This window comes from Rhinopithecus roxellana, chromosome 12 (assembly GCF_007565055.1).
Source record: "Rhinopithecus roxellana isolate Shanxi Qingling chromosome 12, ASM756505v1, whole genome shotgun sequence".
Taxonomy (NCBI): Eukaryota; Metazoa; Chordata; class Mammalia; order Primates; family Cercopithecidae; genus Rhinopithecus; species Rhinopithecus roxellana.
This window is the reverse complement of record NC_044560.1, coordinates 48,286,951-48,302,739: the sequence shown is the minus strand read 5'-3', so window position 1 is coordinate 48,302,739 and position 15,789 is coordinate 48,286,951. Positions and strand designations below refer to the sequence as shown.

Genomic DNA, 15,789 nt, shown 5'->3' with positions numbered 1-15,789 from the left:
ATTCCCTTTGAAAACCAGCACAAGACAGGGATGCCCTCTCTCACCACTCCTATTCAACATAGTATTGGAAGTTCTGGCCAGGGCAATCAGGCAAAAGAAAGAAATAAAGCGCATTCAAATAGGAAGAGAGGAAGTCAAATTGCCTCTGTTTGCAGATGACAGGATTGTATATTTAGAAAACCCCATCGTCTCAGCCCAAAATCTCCTTAAGCTGATAAGCAACTTCAGCAAAGTCTTGGTATACAAAAATCAATGTGCAAAAATCACAAGCATTCAAATATACCAATAATAGACAAACAGAGAGCCAAATCATGAGCAAACTCCCATTCACAATTGCTACAAAGAGAATAAAACACCTAGGAATACAACTTACAAGGGATGTGAAGGACCTCTTCGAGGAGAACTACAAACCACTGCTCAAGGATATAAGAGAGGACACAAACAAATGGAAAAACATTCCATGCCCATGGATAGGAAGAATCAATATCATGAAAATGGCCATGCTGCCCAAAGTAATTTATAGATTCAATGCTATCCCAATCAAGCTACCACTGACTTTCTTCACAGAGTTAGAAAAAACTACTTTAAATTTCATATGGAACCAAAAAGAGTCCATATATCCAAGACAATCCTAAGCAAAAACAACAAAGCTGGAGGTATCACGCTACCTGACTTAACTATACTACAAGGCTACAGTAACCGAAACAGCATGGTACTAGTACCAAAACAGATATATAGACCAATGGAATAGAACAGAGGTCTCAGAAATAATGGCTACACATTTACCACCATCTGATCTTTGACAAACTTGACAAAAACAAGCAATGGGGAAAGGATTCCCTATTTAATAAATAGTGTTGGAAAAACTGGCAGAAGATTTCAAAATTCAAAAGCTAGCAGAAGACAAAAATAACTAAGATCAGAGTAGAAGTGAAGGAGACAGAGACATGAAAAACCTTTCAAAAAATCAATGAATCCAGGAGCTGGTTGTCTGAAAACAGAGAGACCTCTAGCCAGACTAATAAAGAAAACTGAAACTGGACCCCTTCCTTACACCTTATACAAAAATTAACTCATGATGGATTAAATACTTAAACATAAGACCTAAAACCATAAAACCCTAGAAGAGAACCTAAGCAATACCATTCAGGGCATAGGCATGGGCAAAGACTTCATGACTAAAACACCAAAAGCAGTGGCAACAAAACCCAAAATTGACAGATGGGATCTGATTAAACGAAAGAGCTTCTGCACAGCAAAAGAATCTATCATCAGAGTGAACAGGGAACCTACATAATGGGTGAAAATTTTTGCAATCTATCCATCTGACAAAGGGCTAATATCCAGAATCACAAAGAACTTAAACAAAATTACAAGAAAAAAACAACCCCATCAAAAAGTGGGCAAAGATTATGAACAGACACTTCTCAAAAGAAGACATGTATGCAGCCAGCAAACATGAAAAAAAGCTCATCATCACTGGTCATTAGAGAAATGCAAATCAAAACCACAATGAGATACCATCGCACACCAGTTAAAATGGTGATCATTAAAAAGTCACAAAACAACAGATGCTGGAGAGGATGTGGAGAAATAGGAACGCTTTTACACTGTTGGTGGGAGTGTAAATTAATTCAATCACTGTCGAAGACAGTGTGATAATTCCTTAAGGATCTAGAACAAGAAGTACCATTTGACCCAGCAATCCCATTACTGGATATATACCCAAAGGATTATAAATCATTCTACTATAAAGACACTTTGCACACATATGTTTATTGCAGCACTATTCACAGTAGTAAAGATTTGAAACCAGTCAAAATGCCCATCAACAATGACAGACTGGATAAAGAAAATGTGGCTCATATACACCATGGAATACTATGCAGCCATAAAAAAGGATGAGTTCATGTCCCTTGCAAAATTCTTATTGTGGCTTTTCAACCCCCCACTAAGCAGCCTCAGCCTACCTCTAGCCACACTGAAGTGCGTGGGTTTCCTGGGGATGCCAGGCTCTTTCTCATCCTCCTGCCTCTGGATGAAGGGATATGGATGAAGCTGGAAACCATCATTCTCAGCAAACTAACACAAGAACAGAACACCAAACACCACGTGTTCTCATCATAAGTGGGAGTTGAACAATGAGAACACAGGAACACAGGGAGTGGAACATCACACACCGGGACCTGTCAGTGGGTATGGGGATAGGGGAGGGATAGCATTCAGAGGAATACCTAATGCCTAATAATGAATAACTTTTAACGAATGCTTGCTCCGTGCTTAGCAATAAAAAAGTTGGGTAGGCATCATTATTATTCCTATGATGTGATTCAGGAATTTGAAGCACAGGAAGGATAACAATGAGCAACTTGCCAGTATTTGAATGGTTTCGAGGTTCTCAATGGAAATTTAGGATACTATATTATGTTGCTCCTACTTAACTGGAAAACCCTGCCTTTCTGCACATTTCCCAGTATATCTTATCTCAGGGTCTTTGTTCATGCTATTCCTGTGCCTGGAATTCACTTTCCAAGCAATCCCTTTCTCTATATTTTAGCTAATGCCTCGGATCCTCAACAGGATTAACTCTTCCTGCTCAGAGCAACAACATTCACATTATATATATTTGTCAGGTAGTTATCATTATACATAGATAGAGCTATAGATACAGATATAAATGTATTATTATACACCTCTCTCTCCTGGCATAGACAGACTGATAATTATGGATGATGATAGCAGTACTTATAATGCTAACTGCCAATAACAATATATTAAAGAACTAAATGACACAACCTAGAAATGTGCATGAATTAACTCCCAAGAAGGTGAACTTTAACCAGGGAGATAAAGGAAGGAACCAAGCAAGTAAAATCTCTCTCCTTCTGTCCTCTCCTGGAGTGCTCTGAAACCTGGACTGTTTGTACATCCTGCTGAGAAGTGTTTCATGGGGCCAAGTGGACCCAACTACTGAGAGATCTGAGGTCAATATTTGTGGTGTTTGTGAAGCAACCGATGATGAGTAACACATCACCTTGCCTTGCTTGCCAACTTCCAGAATATGGAATATGTGCTGAATCAAAAAAATTATACATGGCACTGAATCTACAATAGCTAGAGTATATGGGTCAGGTATCAAGGGGTGAAAGTGAGTATGCCCACTCTCACATCCAGGACCTACTTGCAGGATTGTGCTTCCTACCCCCACAACTTTGTTCTTGAGTATAGGGTACACATCCGCCAGAGAATTAAATAATGGTTCCACTGAACTGGAAACCTTGTAATTATGACATGGCTACTTTAAGGGTATCTTTTCAGTGGAACTGTAGGCAAAGAAAGAAGTTACTATGTCATAAACACAGCAGGGAAGATTACATGTGGAACTCATGCAAGTCACTGAAGAGTCTTTTAATATTTCCTTGATAACTAATAATCATCAATGGGCAATGACAGTAACCACAAACCCAACCAGAGTTGGGCAAGTAAGGGCTTATTTCCATCAGGAATGAGGGTTTGTCTGATCCTACCAGGCAACTAACTGAACTAGCTGAAATATTGGCCAGTGGTGAGGGAAATCTAAAATGATAGAGGATGGAGATAATAAATGTCATTCATGGCCTCAGCATCAGCTTCAGCAGCAGAGACTATACCTTGTTTCTCTAATCCTCATGGCTTATGTCTTGCAGACAACAAATGGCAAACAACCTGGAAGAGGATTCTACCAGTGATTGGGCCTGTTCGTCCCTCTTTGGGAAGGAATAAGAATACACACACACACACACACACACACACACACAAAATAAAAACTTGGGGGAGACCCCATATTGTAGTACAAGAGCCAGAAATAAGAGGACAAGGGGGTTTGGAATAGCCCAGGAGAGGAACAGATGGGACATCTTGGGTCAGCTTTAGATTCCCTTGGCTTTGGGTATTTGTTTTGCATTGGCTGTTGTTGTATTGACACACTTAGTACAGGTCAGTGTGGTTCCACCAAATGAAGCTAAACACACACTTGCTCAGGAAAGCGGGACTCTCTTCCATGACAGACACCACACAACCAGCCTGATCCCAGCCATTTCTGCACTTAGATGAAACACCACACCATAGAATTCAGGATCTAGTTTCCCAAAAGCCACTCAGGAAGCCAAATAATGTACCTGGAAACTGCAGAGGAATTGATATCTTTGGGGGCAAAGTTTGAATAGTAGGAAAAAGGAAAAGATTGGAGAGAGCCAAACAGATATATTCCTTCTTCTTTCTCCTTCTCAAGTACTGTTCTGTGGTGTGCTTTCTATTTACAACCTCTCTAAAGACATTCTGCAAGGCCGAACAAGCACCTCCAACAAGATATCTGCTGCGTACATCACACTGCACTGTTTCCTATACTTCCCTGAGTCAATTTCTTTTCCTTCATGTTTATTGCCCTATCTTTACAGCTCCCAGATAGAGCATCAGCAGTTAATCTTGGCTCAAATGATATTTTCTTGGGGACCATGGAAAAGGCAGATATAACAACAAGAACGACAGTATGAAATTATTATTATTACAGCAAAACTTACATTTTTGGGTCCTACTCTGTGCCAAGCACTGCTCTATACATTAACTCATGTACTCCATTAACAGCAGGAGTCATAGCTTATTAATCTTTGTAAACCCAGTACACAGCACATAGCAGGGCAGAGGGCAGGTAGTCTCAGAAAATGTTTGAGAAATAATACAGGTCTCCATAACAGAGCTTTGAAGCTAGTCATTTGCAAGACCTCCATTTTAATTTAGCTGCATTTCTCAAAACCGATCCTAGTGAGCACCCATCATGTACCAGAAACTTGTACATCTTTTGTCTAATTTTGAACTCCAAATTGTCTCGTAATATAACGCTATAATATGTTCTATAGGTGATAAAACTGAAACCAGTGGAGGTAGAATTGAATCTCAAAATGAACATTTACTTACCCTAAGTTAGAAAACAGTATTAAATAAATTATTTAACAAGTTTGAGCCTTTTAAAGGGTGATAATTAACAAGAAATGCCCTACTTTATTAAATGGCTATTGGCAGGGTGAAAAATGAATTGTTCTACAGGTATCAATTTCTAAATATTGATAAGGAAATTCAGGCTCAAAATATTAAAAGACTTGCTCAGTGTCCTACAAATTTTATAGCACACACAGGAGAATTTTCTCTGAATCAACTGCCAGAACAATTTGTATTATACCTTATTGTGGATCTTGGGTAAAAGTAGAGAACAGATTTCAGATGTCCTCACTGTAGCCCTCTGTGTCCCCACAACACATTTCCAAAGGCAGCAAGCAGGAGTACAGCAGGTAGGATTCCCTTTAGGGACTGCATACCATGACAACTTTCAAGAGACCGGAGCACAGGGGACTATTAGTTTGCTAATGTGAAAACAAAGCTTTCCTTATTAATAAGTCCTTGGCACTTGATAATTTTCCCAGGACTTTAATTTCTGCTGATGGTTAGTTTGTAAGTTTAATAATATATCTTAGATAAAAGAAGAAGGTGCGTGTGCAGACAATGCAGCAATGTCTACTTTTAAAGCAAAAAAATACTTGGGTTGTTGAGCAGAGTCAGAAAAGGAGCCAAGGATAATAGTGAACAGCAACAACAAATCCTGTCCACTTAGTAACTTCAGGGTTCAGGTTAGGGACACAATGTAGAATTCTGTCAGAGATGTGGTAGCAGCACTTACGCACATGGGTAGACTCCTGCACTTCTAAGCAATATGTTCTTCCCTGAGACCATCAGGGGTGCTTTAGCATGGGTTAAAGGAAGATGCTCTTTTCTTTTTCTATTTTCTTAAACTTTTAATTAACATATAATAATGATTATTTATATTTTGGGGGTATAGTGTGATGTTTTGTACACATTGTGGAATGATTATATTAAGCTAATTAACATGTCTATCCTCTCACACACTTAATTTTTTGGGGAAAACATTTAAAATCTACTCTCAACAATTTTCAAATATACATTATCATTAACCATAGCCAGCACGCTGTGCATTAGATCTCCAAAACTTATTCCCCCTATCTAATGGAAACTTTGTATCCTTTGACAGGTACCTCCTCATTCTCCTGAGTCCCCATTTGCTGGCAACCACCATTCCACTTTCTGCTTCTAAGTCTGATTTTTTTAGATTCCACATATAAGTAAGATCATGCAGTATTTGTGTTTCTGTGCCTGGCTTATTTCACAAAGCAAAATGTTCTCCAGGTTCATTCATGTTATTGCAAATGACAGAATAGCTTCCTTTTTAAGGCTGCACAGTATTCTATTTTGCATATATACCACTTTTTTAATGTACTCATCTGTGGGTGGATACTGATCCTGGCTATCGTGAATCATGCTGCAGTGAACATGGACATGAAGCTATCCCTTTGAGATACTAATTTAATTTCCATTGGAAACCCAAAAGTGGGCTTGCTGGATCATATGCTAACTCTATTGTCAATTGTTTGAGGAACCTCCATACTGTTTTTCTTAATGGTTGTACCAATTTACATTTCCACCAATAATGTGTAAGATTCCTTTTTCTCCACATCTTTACCAATACTTGTTATCTTTCATCTTTTTTGTAACAATTATCCTAATAGGTGTGAGATGATGTTTCATTGTGGTTTTGATTTGCATTTCCCTGATAATTAGTGATGTTCAACATTTTTTCATATACCCACTGGCCTTTTGTATGTCTTCTTTTGAGAAATGTCTATCCAGGTCATGTGCCCATTTTTAAACTTTTATGTAGTTATTTGTTTTCTCATCAATTCGTTGAATTCCTTATATATTTTGAATATTTACCCATTATCAAACGTATGATTTGCATTTCTTTTTTTTCTGAGACAGGGTCTGGCACTGTCACCCAGGCTGGAGTGCAGTGGCATGATCTTGGCTTATTGCAAACTCCACCTCCTGAACTCATACAATCCTCCTGCCTCCACTCCCCCAAGTACCTGAGACTACAGGTATGTGCCATCAAGCCCTGCTAATTTTTGTATTTTTTTGTAGAAATGGGGTTTTGCCATGTTTCCCAGGCTGGTCTCAAATTCCTGAACTCAAGCAATTTACCTGCTTTAGCCTCCCAAAGTGCTGGGGTTACAGACATGAACCACTGCTTCCAGCCAGGTTTGCAAATATTTTCTTCTAATCCATAGGTTTTCTCTGCACTCTGATAATTGTTTTCTTTTCTGTGTAGATGCTTCATTTTTGATGCAATCTTCTTTGACTATTTTTGCTTTTCCTGCCTGTGCTCTTGGGGTGATATTGAAAAACCGTTGCCCACACGAAAGTAATGGAGGTTTTCCCTTATGTTTTCTTTTAGTAGTGTTATAGTTTCAGGTCTTCCATTCAAGTCTTTAATCAATTTTGAGTTTATTTTTGTATATGGTAGAAGAAAAGGGTTCAATTTCATTCTTCTGCAAGTGAATATCCTGTTTTCCCATCAGCATTTATTGAAGAGACTAACTTTTCCCCATTATGTGTTCTTGGGGAAATAATACATTATAACACCTTTGTAAAAAATCATTACTATATACATGTGGGTTTATTTCTGGGCTCCTTATTCTGTTTCATTTGTTGATATGTCTGGTTTTATGCCAGTGTCATGCTGTTTTGCTCGCTGTAGCTTTGTAACATATTTTGAAATCAGGTAGTATGACAGCCTCCAGATTTGTTGTTTTTGCTCAAGATGGCTTTGGCTAGTAGAGGATTTTTATGGTACCATACACATTTTAGGATTGCTTATTTTTCTATTTCTGTTAAAAATATAATTGGAATTTTTTAATTGGAACTTTGATAGGGATTGCATTCAATCTGTAGATTGCTTTGGATAGTATGGACATTTTAACAATATTAATTCTTCCAAGCCATAAACATAAGATATCCTTCCATTTGTTTATATCTTCTTCAATTTCATTCATCATCATCATCATTCATTTTACAGCTTTTAGTATATAGACCTTTAACCTCCTTAGTTAAATTTATTTATAGGTATATTTTGATGTTATTATAAATGGGATTATTTTCTTAATTTCCTTTTAAGATGCTTCATTTTTAATGTACAGGAATGCTACTGGTTTTGTATGTTGATTTTGTGTCCTACAACTTTACCGAATTTGTTTATTTCAGTAGTTTTTTTTTGGTGGACAGTTTTCTATATATAAGGGTTTTCTATATATAAGATCATGTTGTTAGCAAAGACCATTTAACTTCTTCCTTTTTTATTTAAATGCCTTTTATTTATTTGTATTACCTAATTGCTCTGGCTAAAAAAAATGTGCTCTTGAAGCACAGCATTTAGAATGTATCTGTGGCCACAGAGTGGGATCTTGGCATCTATCGTCAATAAATGGTGTTGAGAGGAAACTGGAATTCAAGAAGTCCTGTGTATCCTCTGTAATTTTTATAGCCCTATGGAATTGCACAGCTAGAATTCATAAAAGCTATAGTAACTTGAGCAAAACCACAGAGGTTAGGTTTTTCATATTTTGTTAGGCCCCATTTAGCAAAAGCATATGGTATGGGAGGTATGACTGGAAATGTCACTTTTGGTAAAATTGCAAGAGGACATTGAATGCTTTGTGGGCATTTGTGAATGTTCAGGGGGCTATGAGAAATTAATTAAGATTCCTGACAAATGAAATAGCGTGACTTGAAATTTACTTCAGAAAAATTAATCCTGTCACACTGTGTAGGTTGAATTGGAGTAAAAAAAAATGCAAATAAATGGGATAACCAATTAAAAAGATAATTATAGTAGCTCAGAAAAAGAAGAAATGAGACTTCCCAGGGATTTACTTATTCTCACTTCTCAGACTGTGTTATGGAACTTTCGAGTTGCCAGATAAGAGCCTTCCAATAAAAAAGTAGGTGTCCTTGTCATTCCCAGGAATTCTCATGGTAAAAGGAAAAGATAAATAATTCTATATAAAGACATTTCTGGGAAGAGAAAAGAGAACTCTAGATCTCTGGGGCAGAGGCTGCTGAATACAATCTCATAAACATTTCCCCCTTCTCTCATTGTAATAGAAGCCTAATATTATTTGAGACAGCAATAAACCTAGCTAAAAGACTGCATTTCGTATCCTCCTTGCACCTGACTGTGGTAAAATGAAAAAGATCCAGGTAATCAAAAGTGGTAGAAACAGCAGAAAAACTGCTAAAGCAAACCGACTTAACTGGAAACTGGGCCCTTTTGTTCTATCCTCCTCCTTCCTGTTGCCAGCCTGGAACAATGATGTAATGTTGTTCCAGCTGCCATCTTGGACAATGAGGTGACCTTGAGAGTGAAAGCACTATACTGATGGTGGTGAAGCGGTAAATGGCCCTGAACATCTCTTGCATGAGGTGCAAACTCCTCTCTTGTTTGAATCACTATTGATTGTTTGGTATTTCCTATTAATATTATACACAGCTAAACCTAGTCTTAAGTAATACAGCCACTTCGCAAAAGTAAACTTTGGGAGCCTGGGACTTAGACTTAGACTTGACTCTCTTAAAGTAATTATTAAATTATTAAAATAAAGAATCCCAGAGATAGTAACTACCATAACCGCTCACTTCCTACAAGACTCCAGCTATTAAATCTACTCTGTATAGCCTCCATCAAGATGGCATTATTTTCAATTGTTTCCTAAAATTCTGCACAACATACATCTTCCTTTTCATCCCTACCACCATTGCTTTAATTCGATCTCTCTTATTTTCTGTGCCTATTGACACAAGCCTCCTCACTTGTTTCCCTGTCTCTAGTTTTATCCACCCCTCACTCCACCCACATTGCCTACATGTCTTCCACACTGACAACAAAATGCCATGTCCAAACCCAAAGCCAATGACATCATTTCTTACTTAAAGCCTTTGTATGGCTCCAGATAACCTAGAACTAAATTTTTCTGTTTCAACCTTATCTCCCTGTAATCTACTCCACATACTCCATTTCCCATTTACATCTCTTCTTAAACTCCTGAAGTCACACTGCCTCATGCCTCCTGTCTTTTCACTGTAATGCTCTTCCATCTCTTACCCACCTGGCTTGCCTTTGTCCATATTTAAAGACTGTGGGGGGGTACCTAAGGCAGGAGTTCTCAAATGTGTTGGTCTCAGAGTCAGAGTCTACTCTTAAATATTATTGGGGACTGCAAGATAACTTACTCATGTCATTTATATCTGTTAATATTTACCAAGTAGAAATTTAAAATGAGAACAATTTTTACTATTTACATGAAATCCATTTTCAAATAACAGTAATATGTACTAAAATATATAAAAGTTTTGTATTTAAAAATACATTTTCAAAAATTCATGAAAAACTGGCATTGCTTTACATTGTTGCAAATTTCTCTAACATTTGGTTTCATAAGACACAGATTTTAATGTCTTCATCTACATTCAGTCTGTATTGCTATGTTGGTTTGGTTGAAGTATATGAAGATAATTTGGAATATTTTGTGGATATTATTTGAATCTGCACAAAAATTCAACAACTGATAACCTCTTATTAGCTGCAATATGGAGTCTGAAACTATACTAATGAACTTTTTGTATTGTGTTACATTAAAACCTATTGGTCAACCTTAAATGAGTCTTTTATTTAAAAGCGTGATCTCTATAGCATCATGTGTGGGTCATTTGAAAAACACTAGTTTACTGAGTCATGTAATATCATCCAAATATTGATACATTGACCACACAATATCAAAACAATTACATTTTTCACTGTCACCGCAAATCTTATCAGTAAAGGCTTTAAGTATTAGGAAACCATCAAGTTCCCAGTGACAGATTCCAAAATTATGATTTTTGTGTGAAAGCTCAAATTTGATCATTGCCAACAAATACTGTTAATTGTTTTCCTTAAATTAATATACTTTCTTTAGGAATATGTCTGTCTAACACCCAGATCTGAACAGCCATAGTTTTTCTATGTCATTCTTCCAAATAAAAAGATTTTCCATGAAAAAAGGCAGCCAGTTCAACTTGCAACTAAATTACACAAGTACTTTTCTTCAAGGCAGCCTTTGTACTTTAGTATGAGCAAAAAACCTTCATGGCACAACTACTTTGCCCCACAGATGTTAAAAAGGTGTTACACAGGGTTGACATTTAATTAAAGTAATTTTTTTTACCGATTATTAGAGAGAATTCTTAAAGAAAACTGGCATTGTTTACTGTGAGTACACGGTGTGTTAAAGAAGACTGACTACTTACATAATTTGGTACTGCTCCTCATGCTCTGGCACCTGTAGTTTTACCTATCATTGCTTTTGCACCATCAGTACAAATAGTAACAGAGTGAAAAAAAAAAGAAAATAATAGCTTAGATTTATTCAGAAAAGAGTTTTGACCTCATGAACCCCCTAAAATGGCCTTGAGATCTTCGGGGGCTCAGGGACTTTACCTTGAGAACCACTTGTCTGTGAGACTAATCTTCCCCTCTTTGAGAAGTTGACACCTTTGCACTCCTTTGATAAGGCTCCTGTGGAAGCTGCCCATTTCTAAGTAAGCCTGCCCCACCGTTACCTCTGATTGATTGGTCTCAGAGAGACCCAGTGAATCCTTTCCCCAGGAAATTTGGCCTTAGAACTTTGAAAAGTGGACAGCTCACTGAAGTAGCCTCTTTTAGTGTCTGAGGCTATGAGATATAAAGCTTTAGAAGTGTCAGTGACAATACCTCCTGTCAAAGCGACCAAGAGACAGAGGAAACCATCTGCATTGAGTGAAACAGAGATGAGAGGTGGAGAGAAATCGAATGTTAATGTTCAAATAAATGGACCCAGATCTTCCTTAGGTCCAGCCATGTTGCCATTCTTGATGTTAATACCCCAGTATCTCTACAATAAAAGCTCCTCTTTATATATTGTTTATATAAATGTATATATTGTTTACACAAATTTTCTGTTACTTAAAATTAAAAGCATCTGCGAAAAGAAAATTGGCTCAAGAGACTCCTCATCTGTGAAGCCTCCTTGACTCCATCCTGTAAGCAGAATTGATAATGTCAAATCAATTGGTTTGCCAAAATTAAAGCTAGCCCTCATCTCTACCATAACACCTGCCTCGCTGTAATCTCATTGTACTGTAATGGTTTCTCACTAGAATGTTCCCCCACTACATTACAAGCTCTAAGAAAGCAGTGTAAGTAGAGGACTTCTTAAAAACGCAAATCTTAGCAAATTAAATGGATAAATGGATAAGCAGGGAAAAAGAGACAGAGAGAAAGAAGGAAGGAATAAAAAGAGCACATTCACACAGACATAAAATCTTGTTATATTACTTCCTGGCTAAGTCATTTTGGCTTTCTGAACCTGCACCAACCCACTTGCAAAATACCTAGGCCCCTAGGCTGAAGCTGAAATTCAGACACTTAAATGCCTTCACTAAGTAAAATTGTCCTAAGTTATGGAACTTTATCCTTGCTGGCTCAGTTTGAAACACTGATGTTATGGAAACTGTATCTTTGATCATTTCTCTCAAAATCAAGAAAATTGTGACATTTATAAAACTTTGCATTTTATAAACGAAACTGTATAAATTGGAGGTATCCAAATAGACCCCACCCACCTTCCCCATTTAACTACTTAGTCAAGAAACTTGAAAATTAAGTCCCTCAAACCATTAAATGTAATAACCAAATATAAAGGTTATAACTCTTTGACAATCTTTAAATATTCATTTCCTCATCTGTAAAACAGGGAAAAATATCCGACAGAGTTGCCATAAAGGTTAAATGAGACTCTGTCTTTCTAGCAATGTACTAGCATGGGGTAAGCTAAGTCGATTATTTTACAAGCTTTTTCTTCTCTCCCAGAAACATTATGTACTTTAGGCTTCCTCTCAGGAAGTTAGGATTGAAATAACATTTATAGATGAGCTAAGTCAGAGGATTGGCCTAAATTCACATAGCTTAGTAACCGCCACTGCCAGGGGCCCAATGCAGGCTTCCTGACTCTGCACCCTGCTCGTCCATTACACCTGTGGTCTCCCCCCTTCAGGCAAAGAGCGCTAAGATTTCAGTTGAAGTATTTTATTCTGTCTTTGGGTATTTAAGCAAATGAATTTTGTAAAGAATTGAGAAAGAACTGAAAATAATAGTGAACATTTGAAGGCATTACAAGGTGTGTGAAAGTAATGACAAGCAGATTTGAAATAACAAGACATGAACTTCGGCTGGTGACTGCCCTGACACCAGCTTGGCGAGTTGGGTAAGTCAGTTAAGCAAAAGGCACAGCAATTATGTTACGTGCAAAGCGGAATTTTTTTCTTGTCTTACAGGAAAAGGAAATGAATTCATTTTCTGAGCACCTATGTTCAGGCACTTCACAAGTATTATATTAATTAATTCTTATAACAGTCCTGCTCCATGTGTATTATTATCCCTACGTTTTCTGACAAGATATCTGGGATCTAATACTTTAATTTGCCCAAGCTGACAGAATTAGTACCTGCAATTTCCACTACCCTAGACTGTTCTACCTGCCTTAAAAGATTACTGTGAGGTAAAATGAAATAAGAGATAAGAACAAACATGTCACACTGTCCAAAAGGTGGTACTACTGGTGAATAGTCCTCAGCTGCGAAGTCAGGAAACCTGACTTTAAAGTTCTTACCTCTTCACTTACTATTAACAAGTGTACAGGTTTGTCAACATCACTTCACTTCTCTGAACCTCAGTTTTCTCAACAATAAATGGGGCACAAGATCATAGGCATCGAGGCCTGCCTTACAGACTATTAGAAGACTCCAGCAAGATCGCAATTGTAAAAACCCTTTGTGCTCTGTAGAACCCTATACAAATGTGTGCTATTATTATTATTGCTATTACCATTATTATTACACCATGTTCTCTGGGCAAGACATTTATGTTAAACTGACACAGCACATAATTGGAGTGCTCAAGTTAAATAAATGAAGTCAGCTGTCTGACTCCTTTAAGATAAATGATGTTATTACAACATAATTGTATAACCCCATATAGCTTACAGCAGCAAAAGGATGTGTATTTCACATGCCCTCCTATAATTACATCCCCATTATAATTTTGCAGTTAGTTGCGATGAGCTCTGGTCATGAAAACATGCCAATTTTGTATGGGATTGAAGTCTGCCTAATTTTAGCAAATTGAGAGTCACACAAAAGAAAAGAGATAAATACTATGTTGTTATTTTTCATTAGAGAATTGCTATATTAAGAGGCTGTGATCCAGCTGTGTTTGTTTAAATAAAAGTGTGATTTGAATACCTCCTACAGCTAATGTTCCTGCCAATGAATAAAAGATAAAAATGCAGCTCTCGTTGGATGGGAGTCTCTCCGTTCTAGCTGACTCGGAGATTTATTGTTCCACATAAGGAAGTTGAAAGCGTGGAGGGCAGACCACACGCAGCGGCCTTTTGTGTATTGTTTCAAGCCGTATCACTAATAGATTTCTTCCACCGAGGCTCCCAGCAATTCAGCTGTGCTCAAATGCTCCACTTAACTGTGAAAAAAAAAAATAATAAAATAGTAATTACGCCTAAATGGCAAATGCAGCCCAGCTCAATGCCACAAGGAAGAAAGTAAACAGGAACGAATACCATTCAGAGAAGAAATGCTGTATTTTAATGTCCTGGTGATAATGGATTTAAGTCTTGTTTTTCTTTCAAACAGACTCCTCTCACTCATATCCCGGTGCCTCTCTTTCCCCTGTGTCTCCCCTAAAAACTAGCAATAGTCTCCTGACATTCATTCCCCTCAAGTCAGCCGCCTCAGAATGAAAGAAATATGATGTCCAGGCTATAGACAACATATTGCAATTCCAAAGCCTGTGGAGTGATGTTCTAGGAGCGTGGCACACTGGGATATAGGCAGGGTTAAAATCTCCACCCTCAGGCAGATCACAGTCTAATGATGGATGTAAGATATGTGTTCCCCATTCTCCAAACTGCTAACTATGTTTTTGAAAAATGTCATTATTTCACTGCTTGCTCTTGACCACTCAATTTCTGCCAAATTCCACTTTTCATCTTAAAGTAGCCATAGCAGACTTCTTATAGACACACACACACAGAGAGACACATACACACATGTGCATGGACACACAGCATGCTATCTCTTACCTCAGGCCTTTGCAAGCACTGCCTACCTTCTCTACTGACTTTTCTTCCCTCCCTTACTCATGTAGCAGACTCCTACTCATTTTCATGATTTAATTCAAACACCATTTCCCAGAAATCTTCCCTGCTCCACTCCCATGGGTGCTCCAAGTGTGTGATGAGCGGACCTCCTCTCTGCTGCAAAGATGCACTGCATAATCTGTCTTGCTGATCCTCAGCTCAGGAGGCTGGACTGGGCTGGAGAGACATGCATTATGTCTTTCCCAACCCCATTCTGGAGCGGAGGGAGCATATTTCTTGCTTTCTCTCTTTTCTCTCCCCACCAATCTTTATCATCCACCAGAATCACAGCCATCATCAACAACTGTAACTGATAGGAGTACATTTTCAGATGAGTTAGAACTGGAATAAGGAGACCTATAGTTGACTGAAATGTTCTGTTTGTTTCTCTGTCTCCCCTATTAAGCGTCTGAGGGTGGGAACTGTGTCATTTCACCCCGGTAACCTCAGGGTCCCTAACACTGACTAGAAATTTATAGATGTGTAGTATGATGGATGGATGGATGGATGGATGGATGGATGGATGGATGGATAATAAAACATAATTTAGGAAAGGAGACTGGTGACATTTGAAAAGTGAAAACAAGTTGCAATGAAAACCAAAATGAGGGACAGTTCGTTT

The 15,789-nt window shown here is 37.8% G+C and overlaps 1 long non-coding RNA gene across 1 annotated transcript in view; it reads right to left on the bottom strand.

The window, feature by feature from the left end:
- The window catches only part of LOC115892347, a 103,224-nt gene extending 87,923 nt beyond the window's left edge, over positions 1-15,301 (bottom strand). The window contains exon 1 of the long non-coding RNA XR_004052237.1: positions 15,111-15,301. This is a non-coding gene — a long non-coding RNA (uncharacterized LOC115892347). The remainder of the gene's footprint in view (positions 1-15,110) is intronic.
- Between the last annotated feature and the right edge of the window lie 488 nt (positions 15,302-15,789).